General features: G+C 39.2%; 1 protein-coding gene across 3 annotated transcripts in view; it reads left to right on the top strand.

Annotated features, from left to right (window-relative positions):
* Positions 1-16,132, top strand: part of LOC100221996 (TLE family member 1, transcriptional corepressor) — a 164,362-nt gene that overhangs the window by 93,956 nt on the left and 54,274 nt on the right. For 2 of the 3 annotated variants that reach the window (XR_012053040.1, XR_012053041.1), the window contains one exon: positions 15,832-16,030. The gene's annotated coding sequence lies outside the window, so the exon portion shown is untranslated. Of the gene's footprint in view, positions 16,031-16,132 lie in introns of all 3 variants that reach the window. The other variant, XR_012053039.1, reaches the window with a different exon arrangement.

A 16,132-nucleotide genomic window follows, 5' to 3' on the forward strand; every position in this document is an offset into this window, starting at 1 on the left:
TCTTCAAATTACTTTTATCTATGGGATTTCCATGTGGAGTATGCTAAAATAATGAAAAGCTTGATGTCAAATTAGAATAAAGTGCAAGATGTCAACCATGTCCTGAGGAATTACTGAACAAACAAGTACCTTGCTAGTTCTAGTGACTCCAAGAAGGTGAAAAGCCCTTGTATGATAGAACAAGCGCGGGATGGTGGGAAAAAAGAGAAAGACAAGAGGTGTGTGAGCAGTCTGCAAACCACGGGGTAGGGTCTCAGCTATACTATGTTGGGTTTGAAGGTTAAAACATGGTTTGTGCATAACTGATGGAAAAGAGTACAGAGAAAGATCTTTCACACAGCAAAAGAAGGAAGCTTGTAATGGGGATGTGTTATACCATGTGGAGCTCATTTGGAATGGTGGAACTGTGTAGAAAGAAGGATTTCTTTCCCATCATAAATCTCATACACTGATATTTTTCATCTCCCAGCAAAAACAATATAAGAAGCTTCACTAAAAGGACAGTGATATGGTATCTTTTCCATTGTTCTATCTGGGTTATTCTGTTGTGAAGTATTTTTCCAGAAACTACTGTTCTCTGTAGATATTTAGATGCAGAAAAAGGTTTCTGGGTTCCAGATCACAAACAGTTAAAAGTTGTCTACGTAGAGGATAACTACAAAGAAGTAGGGAGAGAGATAATTAATCTTTATCCTATTTGCCAATATTTCACTTAGCCTTGAAATAGATGATTTATCTCTTTTCATTCTTTTTTTTTTTTTTTTTTTTTTTTCTCTAGCTCTTAACCCCTGAAAATATCCTAACAATTGTGGGGTTTTTTAATCAAGAAAAGTATTTTTTCTTTGCTGTTTTTTTTTTTCCCTCTGAAGCATGAGATGTAGTTATTTTGCATACTTAAAATAAATTTCCCTGACACTCCAGCTACATCTTCCTTTGGTTTTTGTTCCTTTGTGTGAGATAGGGTTTCCTTATTGAAGTTATAATGAGCTTATTTCATGAATCACTAGACATCAGCCAGGCTAAACTCCCTGAATTAAACTTCACCCAACACTATTCACTGTAACCCAATGTTTAAATGAAATAGCTCCTTATTATACAAACTAAGTTCAATAGTCAGTATATAAAAATGACAGATCTACCAGTATAATTTACTTATTTTTATCATAGAATATCCTGGGTTGGAAGAGACCTTAAAGATCATGTAGTTCCAACCACCCTGTCAGGGGTACAGGCCCTTTCCACCAGACCAGTTTGTTCAAAGTTCCATCCAGCCTAATCTCAAATATTTCCAGGGCTGAGACATCCACAGCTTCTTTGGGCAACCTGTTCCAACGCCTCACCACCTTTACAGTAAAGAATTTTTTCCTAATATAAATGGAAACTTCCCAATATAAACGGTTCCACTTTTAGTGTGGAGCCGTTCCTCCTTATCCTGTTCACTATATGCTCTTTCAAAAAGCCCCTGTCCAGCTTCCTTGGCACTAGAAAGCTACCTTTTGCCATAGGAGAGAGGCTCCATCCCTTTAATCATTTTGGTGGCCTCCTCTGGACTTATTCCTATAGATCTGTGTCATTCCTTTGCTGGGGATTCCCGAGCTGGATGCAGGACTTCAGGTGGGATCTCACCAGAGCAGAGTAGAGAGGCAGGAAGAATTTATGAATGATCAAAAGACTATTTTTCTATCATGTAGATATGCAACAATTAAAAATGGTGCAAACTTTTAATAATATTCCAAAGTACTTGTTACATTGAAACAAAGCAGAAGTTTAGCCCCTTAAAAATAAAAGGAAAATTATTTGGACTTAAAAAAATCTGTATGCAGTATAAGGCAGGAATAGAGCATTGAAAATATTTTTCTTACCTTACACTTTGAAATTGTATAGCTCATGTGTAGTTCCTTCTCATTTCACATGGTTTCTAATTGTGAACTGAATGGGAGGAAGTGTTTTTCCTTTGATGTGGTATAACACAGGAAGTCTTCAAGTTAGGTTATGTATATCTGGAAAAGCAACTTTCTGGCTTAAGTTTTACACCTTTCTCTTTAGGAAATACCTTCTTCAGGGTTAAGATTCTGTTTGGGAACTAGATGTCTTAATGTTTAAATTAGCTCTTTTAAGAGGGAAGTTATACATTGAGTTGGCATTGTGTTCTTCTGATATGGGAAATGTCCTATAGAACTAAATGTACTGTCAAGGGCAGGAGTGAGAGGTGGGGGAATTTGAAGCAATGGTGATACATTTGCTTTTAAAGGCTAGAGGAGCATGAAGACTCCTCCTAGGAGGCTCTGTCCAGGGTGATCAAGATTTCTCATTAAGATTTCCCAAAGAAACTTCTAAATAAATGTATTTGTAGTTCTTTGACCATTGCTGCAGTTTTGAAGTATTTTTCCTTTGTACTAGGCTGTTTTCCTTTCTGCTCTAATGTATACAACATGATACTTGTTTTATAATCCCCTGAGGTTTTATTGTGCAATTGATCTGCATGTTGTTCTTAAGCTTAAAGATAAACCTGTCCTATAATGTCTTCCTTCTCTTATTCCATTATTTGCAAATTTTGGAAATGGTCATTGAGCTTAGAAAGCAGTGGGACATGACTGTCCATGGAAATTCTTATGTAGCATTAGAGTAATCAAGGAGACAGATGACGGATGACTGTACTTTTCAAGTTGTGGGATTATAAATTTCATGACTTTGGCTGTGGAATCTGCTGCTGACTGTGGGCAAACAGCTTAATCACTCTGTATCTATGAAATGGTTATAATAATTCCTTGTTACATCAATGCTATGATGAAAAAGAACCAATGTTCGTAAGTGGAGGGTAGTGTGGCTGTAAGGTCAGGCAGTGAAAGCTAATACGATTGCATCCCTATTTGCTGACAAAAAGTTATTTAACAATAATTCTTGAACTTCTGTGCACAATATGCCTATATGTGTGCAGGGAAAGCAATATAGCTGTAAATCAATGGCCAACAGGGTTCATAAGTGAGGGAGAGGGAAGAAAGCTCTGGGGTAGCTCCTCAGGCTGCATAGAGTGAGGAGTGCTGATGAGTCATTCTAGGCAAGGATGAAATGTGTGCATCTCCCTCCTCAAACATGGATTTATTTTTATTGTTTGGGGCTTTGCAATAATCTTGATCTCTCTCCTTTGGCACAGCTTGTATCTCTGAGTAATGCCCATCACAGATATATGATCATAAACATGAAAATGATCTTATGACTGAATCTAGTTGGCCATGAATCTTCTCATCTTTTCATTCATATCCACCACTGGATATAAATCAGCTTAGTGCCAGTTTGCAGCTCTCTTGGATGCACAATGGACAAGCAGCAGTGGAGCAGCATAATCAGCATAACGCTTTTCTTTTGCAGAAAATAAACTGGGATCAGAGTATATAACTGGGTGTCTCTGCCTCACAGCAAAGTGACCCATGCATGAGGTGATATCTGCCAAAAACACCCCTTCTCAAGGTTAGTGTACTGATTGCATCAGATTGTTGTGAGAAGTTGTGAAAAGCCTTGAGGAAGGGTGCTCTCTTTTTGCCAAGGGGGAATCTGTAGTACAGCCAGATGAACTAAGTATTTTCTTTTTTGAGAGCTGAGCTGTGCAAGTCCTCTACAGGTTCCCCCCAGTCATGATGGTGCTGCTGGCAGACTCAGTGCTGGCTGCCTGAGCTGCAACTGGTGCTGCTGCTGGCCTTGCTTGAGCCAACTTGCCTGGTCAAAACCTGCATTTGCACTCAGGGTAACAGGCGTTCTGGTTTGAAAGCCAAACTAGTGAGAGACTCCAAGACAGAAATACAATTTATTAGGAAGAGGGAAAAAACCAAAAATACATGCAATGCTACAAAAGAAAAACCACTGACAGAGTCAGAATACAACCTGACACTCTTTTGGTCAGGGTGTTGGTAGCAGTCCAAATTGGAGTGGCTGCTGTCCTCCTGGGGTGGCAGATGTGGTTCTATTGGAACAGTGATCCTGTAGAAGGGTGTAGTCTTCCTCTGAAGGTGCAGTGGAAAAATCCAGCTGTTCTTCTGGGAATCCAGTGAAAATGCCCTGCTGTCCCAAAATCTCAGATTACATCCAGGTAAGAATGCTTGGCTCCTCCCTCTGGGTGGAGCAGCTCACAATGGGATGCTGTAACTTTTATCAGTCATGCAGTGACATTCTATGGCCATTAACAGCAAATGTCTCCCTGGAGGGAGGATTGATTTGTGAAAGAGATAAAGAAAAATGCCCAATTAACAGGAGATAACTGCCACACCTCTAACAGATGACAGATAGAATACATCGTGCCTTGCAATCTAGGCCAACAGGTCAACAGATCCCAGTTCCCCCTTGCATCTGGTGCCTACTCAGATCTTAGCTGCCTTCACCATCCAGACAGCCTTTAGAAGGAAGTAAAGTATATGGCAAGGATGTGGTCTGACCACTATGTTAAAATTCTAATTTTAAAAGCACCAAATGGACCCATGGGAGAATTGAGGAAGGTGAATTGCAGAGAAAATACTTTTCTGTGGTGTTCCTGTTCTTATGATAATGATTTGTCTACTTCAGATATAAGAAGTCCTAAAGTCAAAATTCTAGCTACCTGAAACAAGAAATAGAAATTCCAAACCTTCCTACAGAAAGGAAAAGTAAATATCTTCATGTTGTATGTTAGTTTTTTTCTTTTTTTCTTTCTCTCAGGGAATTTTTCTTCCCATTTTTTGTCCTGGAGATGATGAATGGACAGTATTAAGAGACAAAAACATGACTCAGCATCTTCAAATTCCGCTGAATGGTCCTGGGGCAGGAGAGGGGAAGGGGTGTGGTTGCAGCAGTCTCCTAGCTAGGGAGTGAGCTCTCTGGCTGAGGGGTTTCTCTTGGGAAGTGCAGTGATATCATGAGATATTGAAGTCTGAGACTTGGCTGAGGGTCAGGGGCTGGGCTCAGCCCTTTTTCCTCTCTGCAATCAGAGTGGAGAGCAGCCATGTGTGGTGTTGGGAGCAGGTGCCTGTCCTTTCCTTGCTGGGGCTGAGCTGTGGTTTGCTCCTGTGGTCTTTTTCTTTTTTCTGATCTACTGGCTACCAACATCAACCGCTGCTTGATTGGACCTGCCCGCCTTCACCATTGCTGCCAGTGAGTGACACCAAGGTCCATTGCCGCCCAACTGGATCTGCTTGCCCCTGTTGTTTCCTGCCACTGCTCTGGGGTCTTTTGCTACACTTAGGTCGGCTTCCCTCCGCATCTGGCCCCCACCGTTTCCCACTGCTCCACTGAGGTTTTTGCTATATTTTAATCCCACCCCTGCCCCTGGGGTCTGCCCAGCCGCTGTTCCTGCTGATGTGCCGACATCACTGCTACACTTTGATTTGCTGCCCTTGGATCTGTTCGCCTCTGCTGTTCCAGCCCATTGCTCCAAGGTCCCTGCTGCAGTCCAGGTCGTGGCCGGGAGTGGTGTTGAGACTGGCTGCTCCCCCTGAGGTTCACACGGGAACCATCTCTGCTCGCCTGAGCCGCCATTGCCGCGGGAGGGAGCCGGGCCCGCCCCGCGCCGCAGCGCCCCCTGCAGGTGCAGGGAAGCCCCGCACAGCCCGGCCCGCCGGGAGCCAGCAGCGCCCCCTGCCGGCTGCGGCCGGAACCGCACCAGGAGTGCCGAGGGAGCGGGAAGAGACTCGGCTGGGATTTCTGCTCTCGATTGCTGCGCCAGCACTGCCCTTGTTTGCTTGCCTGGTTACACAGACACATACCTGCAAATAACTGGTATTCCTTTTCCCGTATCTTTGCCTGAAAACCCTGTAATTTTAAAGTTTTAAAAATTCAGAAGGAAGAGGGTCATATTTTTCCATTCCAGGAAGGAAGGTTTAAAGTGAGTACATTCCGTGAGAATTCAAGGGGGTCTTAAGGCTGGGAGCTCCATTCTCTAGTTCTTTGGGTGGATATTGAGAAGCATTCAGAAATGGCCATCAGTTTTAATAAGTGGCAAGGAAACTTTTAGATCTTTTGGTGGTTTATGGAGCAGAAAATTTACCAGGAAATTTCTGAACTAGACCGACCATACAGTCTTCATTCAGAAATTATCCCAAACAGTGGAGATACTCCTGAAAAATAATATACATGAATGTGATGAATACTAGACATAAAGATATATAGCATGTTATATTTTTTTAGAGAAGATTTAGCCCTGTTCCTAATATGTAAATACTGAGGAGGATTAGAATTAGAATTAATTACACCTATAATAAGTGCACCATTGGGGGCAGTAATGTCAGAGAATTAAACCTCACTTCTTATCTATGAGCTACTTCTCATTTACTTAGCTAGCTTCTTATCTACTTCTGAGCTTTGTTTGCTATCCTTATTTATGCTTCTTCACTTCAATTGAAGCACGAGAAAATAACTCACGTGGTGAGGTATAGCCTTTGTGTTTGGTTGTAGCACAGGGTGATCAGCTTTTACAGGATGCCATGTAAGAAGACCATTCCAATACCATGTCAGCGATGAAAGATGGAAAAAAGGCTAAGACTTGTAATGCTTTCTTTGCCTAGTTAGGGTACCAGTCCCCAGGCTGGAAGACAGGGATGGGGAGTAAAATGAAGGCCCCACAGTCCAGGGGGAAATGGTCAGCAACCTTGCCCACATACACTCTCAAATTTATGGGGGCAGAATAGATCCACCTGAGGCTACCAAGGAAGCTGGTGAAAACACTCGCTGAGCCATGTTCATGTGGATCTGTCTACATGGACTTCAGTAAAGTCATCAATACAGTTTCCCACAGCACTGTCCTGGAGAAACTGGCTGCCTATGGCTTAGACCAGTGCACTCTTAACTGAGTTAAAAACCCCTGGCCCAGAGAGGGCTGGTGGATGGTGCTGCATCCTGTTGGTGGCCAGTCACAGTTTCTGAGAGCTCGGTGTTGGGGCCAGTTGTGTTTAATATCTTTATCAACTACCTGTGTGAGTGCCCCTTCAATCAGCTTGCAGATGACATTAAGTTGGGTGGGAGTGTTGACCTGCTATTGTGTAGGAAGGCCCCGCAGAGGGATATGGACTGAAACTGAGAACAATACTATGAGGTTCAACAAGGCAAGTGTGGGGTCTGCACTGGAGTCACAACAGCCCCGGGCAGCCCTACAGATTTCAGGCAGAGTGGCTGAAAAACTGCCTAGGGGGAAAGGACCTGTGGGTGCTTGTTGACAGAGTTGAACATGATCCACTATATGCCCAGGTGGCTTAAAAGGTCAGCAGCATCCTGGTTTGTATTAAAAATTATGTGTCTAGCAGGACTAGGAAAGGGATTGTCACTCTGTACCCAGTACTGTTGAGGTCACACCTTGAATCCAGTTTACAGCCTCGCATGACAAGGAAGACATTGAAGTGGTGAAGTGTGTTCAGAGTAGAACAACTGAGCTGGTGAAGGGTCTGGAGCACAAGTCCTGTGAGGAGTGGCTGAGGGAACTGGGATTGTTGAGTCTAGAGAAAAGGAGACTGACATGGAATTGTATCACTCTCTAAAACTGCCTGAAACGAGGGTGTAGTGAGGTGAAGGCAGTCTCTACTCTTGAGTTGGAAGAAACTAGATGAGAGATAATGTACCCAAGTTGCCACAGGGAAGTTTTAAATTGGATATCAGGAAAAATTCCTTCTCAAGCAATGGAATAGTCTTCCCAGGTAGGTGTCTGAGTCACCATCCCTGGAGGTATTTAAAAGACATGGTGATTAGGAACATGGTTTAGTGGTGAACTTGGTAGCGCTGGCAAAATAGCTGAACATAACAATCTTGAAGGTTTTTCTAACCTGAATAATTCTATGTTGTATATATATATAGGTGGATATTTCTGAGCAACACAAGAAGGGTTGGGGCTTAGAGTACTGCTGAATTATCTGATGCACCAAGAATGAATTGTAACATTGAAATTGTATTTACATGTTGCTGAAAGCATTGAGAAAAGACAATATTTATAAATAGTTGATTATACAACCATGAAATCTAGAGACAGAAAAAGTAATAAGAATATACATAGTCCACATTCCTACTACTATAGAATTTTCTTTTTCCTTTGGCAGATATGGCTGACTAGCCCCTCTTTTCCCAAAACCTAATAAGCATTGCATTCAGCTAGCATTTGAGGACTAAACCAAGTAATAAAAATATACATTTGAGATGAGTTTTTAGAATTAAATTAAGTGTCCCTATCTTACCCACTATACACAAGTACACTTACAATTGATATTGTTTTGCATTGTCTCTGAATTACATGAATTCTGTAGTTCTGTGGTATAGTGATTTTTATTGTAAATGGTTATTGAATTTATTATCCAGAGGATTCTAAGGCAATGGGCTGTATGTGTCTGAGATGACAGCTTTCTTTAGTTAGGGCTGCTAGTACCTGTTGTTTTACTGAGTTTCATGCCAGTTTAATCAGGAGAATGAAGTAGACAGAGGTACAATATTCATTATGGATTAAAAAACCCACACAAAGCCAAGAGTGAATCGGAGTGATGCTGATATCATTATTTTACTGGATGGAAAAGAGGCCTTAAGAATGATGAAGACAAAAAGAACAGTCAGACATCTAATGCATTCATATACATTTGCTGATATTTGTTGTTAAATCCTGTAAAGGACATCAGGTGTCATTGTGCTGGAGGCACGAGACCTGCCTGAGCATATTTAAATTCTGACAGATTTTAGATTTTTTTTCATTGACATAAAATGTAAATGATTTTGTATCTGAGGTTGTAATTTTTAATGAATAGGAGGAACAAGAATTTTGTATGTGTTGCTGATGTTGCAAGAATAGTAATTTTTAAAAATTCACAAGTCTATATATCTTCCATTTACACACACAATTATTTAATCTGCCGAAAAATAGTACATAGTCAAATACATTGTGATATAGGAAAAAAAGCAAAATTGTAACCTTTTACAATAGTAATCCTTCTACAAAAAAATGCAACTGTAATAGCCATTGTGAGTAGACGTTTAATACTGCAGATATTTCTGGCCTGGCAGATATTTTTGAGTGCTCACCTTTCTAATCATACCACTGAACTAACATCATGGATTGCCAGAAGATCAAAGATCTCTCACTAAAGGTTAACACCTGAAATCCAGTTTTGACAAGGCATTGTGATGCCTCATTCTGTCTGATCCCTCTTTCCCATCTCTCATCCCAGGAGACCTCTCAGCTGTGCAAGCCATTGTAGTGTACTGGAGCCAAAGAAATTCCTGCAGGTTAAAATAGATTATCTGTTAGTCCTGTCTTGTGCTATTCTGTCTTGCATTCCTTCAGTTTTTTGTGCCCTAGGAGGTCTATTAGTATTGTTATTTGCATTCAGGTGAGAAAAACTGTTGGTCTGCTTTTTGCAGTTTAACTTTCAGTAATGGAGTACACATGCATGAGAACTTAGAACCTATTTAAATTGTAGTGAAAGAAAAAGAATATTATGTATGAATTAAATCTTTAAAAATCTGTATTACTAGTTTTCTCTTTTCTTGTGTAGGGCAAAAGCAAATTTAATTTTGTAAGTGGAGCCTTAGAATTTTTTTGAAATAACAGGGTTCTTGTACTTATCTTCCTGCTGAAGTTCATTATCTTTCCTGCAAAAGACTGGAAGAAAGCCATTCACATTAGATAAGAAGGCATGATAGCTTAAGCCAAGAACAGTTTTGCACTGAGAACTATGAATAATGTGGTAGCATTATCTACAGGTCATTCTGTAATTTCTTATAATCTTCTCCTTCCCACTAACAGCTACAGGAACCAATGCTGGTTTTAGTGCCTTCTGAATCTCAATTTGTCTTCTGATGTGTGATATGACAGCTTAGAGGTGGGGAAAAATCCTTGCTTTGGGATTTGATGTCTAGTGGACCTAGGAAAACTAGAGTACCTGCTAGAGCAGACTCTCAAATCCTTTAGCAGAGCGCTTTTAACAGGCCTTTACTGCTCATTCAGCATTGAATAATCTTGTTTTTCCACCCACTTGAATCTTTATCACTCCATGTAGCAGTAGATTTTGGAGAAACATTATATGTGCTGGACAATGCCCTGTGATACCACAGTAGCTGTAGAGAAGGAGAAAATGAGGTCTTTACACTTTAGGTTGAGATATTGCATGCTTTTTCTCTTCACTATAAACTTGGCTATTTAACAGATGCATGGCCTGTATCTAGCAAATATGAATCAGACATACTTGGCCTGAGGAATGGTGAAGATGGTCACAAAAAAAAAAAAGTGCTTTTATCTATGTATCTCATTCTTTGCAGAGGACTTTCTTATGCCTAAGAAAGCATCAAACCTTGAGAATGTTGTCCAACTGAGCAGTGAACTGATTGTGGGAACATGCTTAGTAGCCCTGTGATTTAAGGCAGATGGAAGACTCATCACTTTAGCATTTTTCAGGATGGCTTGTAAATTTCCTCTGGCAATCACTCAAGTGGATGTGTCTGAAAAAAATGGGCATTTATGTCACTTAAGAGATTTTAAGGAAGTCTACCAACATGGTGATAATCAACAGGAGCATGCTAGTTAGGGTACCCAGATCATTCAGATCTGGGCCATGCAAACTGCCTTCCCCATGAAAAGTCTGTTTTAAAGAGGCACATTAGAAACTTGTTGATAAAAAGAGCACTGAACTTTCTTATGGTACAAATGGTTGATGGTTATTCAATCTCACTAATACTGTGCCAGATCAACTAGGAGTGAATTTGGACTGAGACAAATACTGCGTTTTATGCAAAGGGACTTTTTGGTATGACACATTGCAGGAGTTGCTCTAGAAGGATGAAGAGGACTCTTTTTCACTTTCACTGTGATGAACATCCTACATTTTGTAGGACCAGATTTGCATAGTACAGAGGTGAAATATGTTATCACACTTTTTTTTGGCTTCTTGTTGCCATAAAGTGAGATGCCTCACAAACTGAAACTATTTTTGCTAGAAGAGTCAGCTGAATATGTGAAGGTGCTTTTTCTAATCCCTTGTCAGAAATTTGATAGATGGACAGTAATGCACTGGCAGGAATCCTTGGTAATTCATATAAAGGACTAAAACCCTCTAGTATATTCGGTAATGTTAGGACTTGCAATGTTTCATAATAATGCTTCACAATATTTAGAATGGTTGCCTACACACAGTATGTACTGTACAAGTTATTTCCAATATCAAAACTAGAATTCTTGGCAAAATCTGAAATGTAAAATTCATATATTTTTAAAGCAAGAAGGAACTGTTAGATCATTTATTTTAATAGACACCAAATGGGACACTGGTGTTCTCTACTTTTTTTTTTGTAGAGTTTATTTTGTACTTAAATATTCTAGAAGTTTAGAAGGGCAAAAAGATAAATGATCATGAGTTGATGTTCTTCATAAAGCAGTACAGCAATCTTTTGCTTGAAGGGATACTGCTAACATTTAAGCCCGTCTGTAGCTGTGAATGGATGCGAATTTATGTTGACTGTAAATAAATGTTAGCAGAATAATGACTTACTGAGACAGCTTTATATTATACAGTAAATTATTGCACATGTAAGTTGTCTGATGAAGCAGCTAAAACAGGTGCAACACAAAACCACATCCTTAAGAAAACTCAAAATTATTAATATTTTAATTACTAAATTCTACTGTTATTTTTATTGCTTTTCTATTGGAACATATTTATGTTGGTTATATTTGTCTAATTGCTATGCAAATTTAGGAAGATAAGTTTCAAATGGAGGCATGTGTCAGAATAGAAGTTAGATATATTGCACAACGGTGTACAGAGATGACAGTGGAAATTTTGCTTCTCTATAAAAACCGCATTATCTATCCCATGTGATGTGATGAAGCGTGCCGCAGAAAGTATCTTATCTGCTGCAAGAACTAATCAAAATTTCTGTTTTCCCTAACTTAAAATTAATCTAGTTTCAGTGTCATTATTATGTGCTAAGTTACAAGTTAATACCAGCTCTCAATCCCCTACACTCCTTCCTGTTTTAAAATCAAAGCTACTGAAGTGAGATCAGACTGTGCTTTCTGCAAACATATGTTGCTTTTGTTGGTCCTGCTATATTTAGTAGAAAACTAAAACCCTCACTTTAATTCTGGCAGTTGGTTGATCCTGATCTTACATTACAGTGTCTGATAATTTCACTAGTGTTAGCATGCTTGCCATGTAGTGGGAGGATGAGAATCTATCCATATCTGTTGTTATTTTACTCCTGAGAAGATAAGGTGCCTAATAAATGCCTGCAACAAACCTTTATTCTCAGAAGTGTTATAGTGCTCTAAATGGACAATCTATTCAATGCAGGGTATGCGCTGGAATTTATGAACAGCAATGTAAGTTAGGATATAAGAGACTCTGGTCTGTTTCCAGCTATGTTGATGGTTAAGTAAAATATAGATCTTTTTCCCTCCACCATAAACTGCAAACACAGCTGCATAATATACACAGTCAAATGCCAAGGACCTAATAAGATTTTGCTTTCCAGAAATATAAATAATTTAATCAGATTAATGACATTGTTCTACCTGAGGGATTCTATAATTAGTAGATTATTGAAGCAGCACACAAGTTATCTACCATTAGCACCTGGAGGAATTCCTGTTGTCTTAAAAAGTGGAATCAAATTATATGAATATTCCTGTCATGCAATCTGTAAAGATAATAAGCCTCTGGCATTTTGTAAGCTATATAAATCCATGGATTTCACATTAAATATTTAAAGCACGGGAGGTGTTATTTGTCAGAATACTGATAAAAATAGTTCAGCCATTACAGCTGCCTTTTCCATTTGGTAAATCCCTCTTTGTTTGATTTGCTTTCAAGCCTTCTTAATTTGTTGGGGTTTTTTTGGTTGTTTAGGTTTTTCAGTTGTGTTTGTTTGGCGGTTTTGTGTTGTTTTTGATTTCTTTTTTCTTTTTTCTTTTTTTTTTTCCTATTTTTGGGTTTTACTGGTTGGTGGTTGTTGTTGTTTGTTTGGTTTTTTTTTTTTATGTTACATTTTTCCAGTTCCTCTGGAGGTGTGTTTTGGACTTTGCATGATAAACACTCAAAATATTTTTACAGACATTTTGCCCTTTTGATACAGAGAACATATTCAAACCAGGGGTATAAAGAGATATGAAGCAGGAAGATCTTTTTTGAACACCAAAGAAATGTTGCTTGAAATACATTAAAAAGGCTGCCTTTCTTCTGAATCTATTTACAAAGCAGGAGCTTATTCTTTGATGTGTGCTCCATTCTAAGAGTTTGTTTGGGACAATACTGAGGATGGAACTCATCAAGGTCAAATATACATTTACATATCATAATGAGGGTGTTGAATAATTCTTGAATAATAGAGGCCATGGGGAAGATGGCTAGTATCTTAATAGACTGTAGAATTTAACAGAGGATTTTAAAGATGATAAAAATATGATGACTATTTGAAAGTGACCTCTTAACAATTTCAGTCATCTGACAATTTAAAGTGAAAAACTTTGTTGGTAAAAGTCTCTGTTTTTAATGGATTGCCATGTCAGTCTGGAGCTGCAGTCAGGATAACTGATGACCTTTGAAGTCCTTAGAATAAATTATGATTTGTGTGCAAGAGATGATAATACAGTTAAAAAGATTTATGTAATAGTTCTTCAAAGAGCTCAAGGAATTAACAGGGGTCATAAATTAGTAGGATTTACAAGTAAGAAATTACTTTACTGGGAGAGCCTTTTTCATCCCATATGGTTTTGCCTCCAGGCACTTGCTGATGTTTAAATGAAGAGATACCTGATGAACCCTCCAGGCAGCTGTGAAATTACAGGGGCTCCTGTGTTGTTAACAATCCATCCAGCTTTAATAACAGCCAGGTACTTTCCCTGTATAGAAGTGAGCTTGTAGGACACATGTCATAACCTTGTCATGAAGTATTTTTAGACCTCAGGCTAAATCACAAGATAAAAACTACTTTTACCCTTCTTTGCTTTATGGGTAGCCTAAGTAAATCCTTTCTAGCTGTTCTAAAGTGTATTAGCACTCCACAGGACTCATCCCTAGATATTTCTTCAGTCTGCAAAAAAAGTTTTAACAGTGCTGTTCAGGAGATGCCTGACACCTTTGCAACAAGTGCTTGATCATTTTTGGTATTGACACTACTGATAGTAGATTTTTTCAGTATTTAACTAGCAAGATATAGACCTTCAAGGACAGGAAAGAAAGGGACTTCAGCAATGGTATCGGAGCAGTATTGCTTATTTGGTGAGAAGAATTACAACCATATCCTCAGCACAGTCTCACAAAAAAAGAAAAAAATTAAAGAAGGAATGCGTCTTTCCCTTCTGCCCCTCACACCCAAAATTTTAGCTGGAAACCTCTCTGCAATCATTTCGCAGCTTCTTTCATGGAGGAAACTTAGAGTATGCGCTGATTTTCTAGTAAGCCACATGAAAGCCTAAAGCTTTCTGAAATCTGAGAAGTATGTTTTAGGGTTTTTTAGCAAACAAGAGAAAAAGCCATTATTTGATTTATATGCCCCATCAATTTTATTTTCTAACATATTTCAAAACAATAATATTTTGCACAACCCTATCTATTACTCTCCTGCCTAAGGGGCTACAATAGAAACTACTATAATCTCCAAAACAAACTTATTTCACCTTTTCATGCATTTAAAAATTATTTGTAAAGAAAATGGAGTGAAAAACATCAACTTTTGCTTTCATAAGCAGTCATTTATCTCACCTGGGTCATCAGAATGTTTAATGCAAACATGGAAAAGTGTGGAGACCATGACTCCTGATGATTTTGGATGCTGAAAATATACAATTTGTTTCTTGCTACAAAGCCTGAAATTTTGCATCTAGAAAAATAAAAACTGAAGGCTGATTTAAAGGAATATATGTATCTCATTAAAACTTATTTCAAACCTGATACAGAGAGGATGAAGTCTGGGAAAATGTCAGGTATTTAATCAGGGCAAATTAGACAACACTATTTTATCAGTGCTTTTCATTGTAATTGAATAAGCTTTGGAGGCATCAGTGCAATGGGCTCTGATTATCAATCTTGGTTCATTCCTCCACCATTAGGGTCTATTTTCTGACTGGTTAGATAAGCCACTCTTTTTCCATCTACAGCTTGCATGCAACTACTGATTTTGTTTTCCTCCAGTTATCCAAAGACTGTGATAAGGTAGTTCATGCTGTTCTCCTACTTTGATTTCTAAAATTTCTAATTCTCATTTAAGACTTTTCAGACTTTATAGGAGAAAGTGAATTAATTATGATGCTGAGGCTCTTTGTCTGTGTCTGCACACAAGGTTATATTTACACTTGGTCTTTTTTTCCTAAATTTTGTCTGAGCAAGTATGACAGTCTTGTTATTGAAAAAGGCACCAGATTGCCATCTGACATTATGGGACTATCTGTTTTTATAGCAACAAGTTTTTTGATAAAACTATCCTCAAAAGTAATTGTGTACCTGTAACTTTTCTGTGCTCCAATCTCCAGTTATCTAGGGATCCTATTTCTTGTCAGTAGTGGATGATCTCACTTACCCTGCCAAAGACACAAGGGTACAGCACCACATGCATGTGATATGTGTAATGAGCTATGCTGTCAAGCTGATTCAGGGCTGTGGGGGCAAGTAAATTGTGATGCCACTTTCAGAAATTAGCTTGTACCCCATCACTTAGCTGTGATACAATAGTTTGCAATTTATTTGAGTTTGGACTGCTGGCTTTGGCCTGAGCTTGGTGCTGGCTGGAGTCTGTTAGAAATTGTTGGGTGAGAGAGGGCTGATGCTTTTCAGCAGCACAGTCACATGTGTGGCCATCCCATGTAGTTAGTTGCTGGGCATTAAAGTGGTGTCTGTATTTTCTCCTCAGCTGTTGAACGGTTGAAGCCTAGTGTTGATCCAAGTCCCTGGCATCTGTTCCTGACCTTTGACTTGTATCTTGGCTCTGGCTCACAACCCTTGGATCATATCCTGGCTCTGGATTCTGCCTCTTGGCAGCTTGTTTGGTTCCTGTCTGGCTTCAGCCTTGGCTTGTATTCTGGTCCTGGCTCCAGACCCTGAACTGTTAGGTGAGTTCCAGAATTTCAGTATTTATCTCTGTTCCAGGCTTCAGTCTGAATTGGCTATGCCCTTGCCTCCTGCAGTGAATGATCTGCAAACATTTAGTAACA

Source organism: Taeniopygia guttata, chromosome Z, assembly GCF_048771995.1.
Source record: "Taeniopygia guttata chromosome Z, bTaeGut7.mat, whole genome shotgun sequence".
Taxonomy (NCBI): domain Eukaryota; kingdom Metazoa; phylum Chordata; class Aves; order Passeriformes; family Estrildidae; genus Taeniopygia; species Taeniopygia guttata.